Source organism: Dipteris shenzhenensis, chromosome 1, assembly GCF_047967505.1.
Source record: "Dipteris shenzhenensis isolate YYH24624 ecotype China chromosome 1, Dip_SZ_1.0, whole genome shotgun sequence".
Taxonomy (NCBI): domain Eukaryota; kingdom Viridiplantae; phylum Streptophyta; class Polypodiopsida; order Gleicheniales; family Dipteridaceae; genus Dipteris; species Dipteris shenzhenensis.
In genome coordinates this window covers 4066987-4070145 of record NC_141596.1, presented here as the reverse complement: position 1 = coordinate 4070145, position 3159 = coordinate 4066987, and positions in this window count along the sequence as shown.

The window sequence follows — 3159 nt, the reverse complement described above, 5'->3', positions numbered from 1 at the left end:
ATAGTGCTAAATAGTACTATTGAATGCTAAATAGTGTTAAACACTACTAAATGCTAAATAGTGCTAAATAGTACTTAAGTCTAGATAGTGCAAAATGTTAAACATTGCTAAATTCCAAATAGTTTTAAATCCTAAATATTGCTAAATCACATAAATAGTACTATTTAGTACTAAATAACTGCCTTCAAATGTTCAACATGTACAATATTTTATTACTCTATTGAGTAATAAGTAATAAGAAAAAAAGAGTAAAGAAAATATATATGCTTTGGTAAAGCCCATGGTAGCCAACCATGCATTTGACACACATTGCAGGACGGATGAATACATTACAAGTTCACAGAAAAATGGAGTGTTGCATACATGATGTGGTATGTGTACAAGCATGGTGCAAAAAGCACATCAATAGCTTCTTGAGAAAATCCAAGTCCACAAAAGACATTCCTACACATTTATTGAAAGGGTAAGTACACACTACTTGTAAGAGGACCCAAGTCTAAAAACTAAAACATCGATTTATACATGGAAGTTAAGAATCTCACCATTCAATATTCACGTTCATAGTTGCTACTACAGAGCCTGTGGGATGGTGAGTTGGTGCTAGATTTAGAACTCTGGGACCCTGACTTGGGAGCTTTTCAATCAGATGCTGCACGTTGCTCAAAAAACTTGAGCTTGCTTGATAGTGCTCTCCAATGCTGATTCATTGCCTTTTTGCTAATTCAAATATTACTTTTGGTGCATCCAGTTCTAGATCAAGTTTTGCTACATCCTTCGAGAACGCATCTTGCAATACACTACCATGTAATAAATTGTCTACTTTACTATGCACCCAGCTAAGTGTATGTACAATTGATTCAACTTTTGTGAGGGCTTCCCCCTCAGTTGTTGTAGTAGCAGCTATGCACGTCGCCTGGAATCTTTGGATCCTTGGACTTTGGAGCGAGCTTTGGGTATTTTGGGATTAAACTCCCTGAGTTTGAGCTCTACTCCTTTCGTGTGGACATTGCTTTGTAATCATTGACCTTGGTGTATTTGGGTATCAAAATCCCTTGAGCTTGTCCTATTGGAGTAGATCATTCGGCTTGGTCACCTTTACTCATTGATTACCCTACATTTGGCGGTTGTACTCTATGGATGTTAACATGCCCCCTTTCTTGTTGCTGATTTCCTCTAGTCAGCCGCATTGGAGGAGGTTGGTGGAGAGGATTGATTGCATGATGGCGTAGCAGTCCAGCTGCTTTGACATGAGGCGAGCAAGGTACGAGTGGTACTTCCAAAAATAGGTAGCATGCATATCCTTGTAAGTGTGGAGGTGATGCCCGTGCACGTCGTGGATGCGAAGTTAGAGGCGGAGGTCCTGGAATTGGAGTTGGACCAATGTCAGGGTTGAAGACAATCTGGTTGGTCAGATTGTGAATGCGATCGTCATTGGGGCGGCTGTGGGCGGGAAGATCACGGAGGAGTAAGAGGATGAGGCGATTGAAATGGATGGCGGTGACGATGGTTGGATCTGGCACTGAGCCGTAGGTATCATTGAATGACTAGAGGCGAAAGCAAAAACCTTCCTACGTCATTTCTTTTGGAAAGTTGTACTTAGGAAAATTGTATAACACATTGGGGTCCTGTTGCTGGAGAGCTCGAAAGGCAGCCCAAGTCCAACATCGTTCCATCGGCATGTAGAGTGGGTGGACTCGATGATCCGCATGCTGTGGTAGTAGCACCAAAATTTCTTGAGCTTCAAAAATGGGAGCTACCAATTTGGATGTATATCGGCATCTACATTGGTCGCGAGGACCGGGGCATCGGGGGTGAGGTTGTATCCTCCTCTTGTGCACTTGGGATGCATGCAATGCCATTCGTTGAATGATTGCACTATGAACTGTGTGAGAGGGCACACGTCAAGAATTTCGTAGAGGTGGAGGTTGGAGACCTCAAGCTATTGCTTCCAATGGTGCATTAGCACACTATCCGGTAACTCTTGGAAGGACTGCAAGTCTGGATGCCAATGAACATCTTTAGGAGGAGACCTTGGCCGAGATGGTAGAGCTTTGTCATCAGTAAGCAGCGTTGGATCTTCAGGAGTCACGGCATCGATGCTTTGTACGGAATGTGCTGTTTTGAGCAATGTTGTGTTGAAGGCCTTGTCAGGGAGGTCGACCAGAGCATTGGAGGTGATGGATTGGGAGGGTCCATGTTGTGTAGTGGTGGTGTTGGAGGCATTAGACGAGTACTCGAGCAGTGTTGTCCGAGGAAGTGGAGGTTGGGCAACTTGTTGGGTGGGATCTAGTGGAGGCAGTAATGAAATATCTACAGGGGGGCAGTGGTATGAAAGAGGGTGATTGCATTTTGTTCTTTATCGGTTATTTCCTCAGGGTATGCTACGTGAAATATTTCAAAATTACTCACTGAGGACTCAAGTGAGTCTTGGAGAGCTTGTAGCACCCAATTAATTAAAGAGTATTATTATTCTAAGGGGTTGGTAGGTGGTGGACTAGTAGGCCGCAAGGTGTCCTTGAGCTTGGACTACTGAGGCTCACCGTAGGTCTGCATCCAAGTTATGTTTGCATGCAGAATTTCAAGAGTGCAGACCCATGGCATGAGTTCCTCGAGCTTTGCGAGTTGCATCACTTCATCGTCCGTAGGATAATTAAGGGACTCAGTGAGATGACACGCCACTAGCCTTGAAAATTAAGAAGAATGGGATGGGCAGATAGGGTTTGAAGATCAGAGGGGCAGAGAAGGGATAGGGAGGTGGGCAGAAGGTTAAGAGAAAAATAAGACATGGCTACGATGGGGCGGCAGTGGTTGGGATTACAAGGGAGAATAGTTTGAAGGGCATTACGCGGTAGTGGAGTAGTGAGGTGTAGGTGGAAGGTAAGGTTTTATGCGCAGAGTGCATCAAAGTGCATTTGTAGGGTTTGGGCGATGGTGCGTGGTGCAAGTGTATATGTGGCTAACTATGCAGACACCTCCCGGTATATTTTTGAACTCCTGCTGCTCGTGGTCTTCCAACCCTAACTTCTCAGAGTGGCCAGTTGCACGCTGTCTTTCGATTTCTTCTTGGAGGGACACTGTGAGGTTCCTCTCTTGAGCCAGATCCTGTAGGGAGTGGATTTGTTGGTTGTGGGCCTCTTGTGTGCAAGCATATTGCTCCTC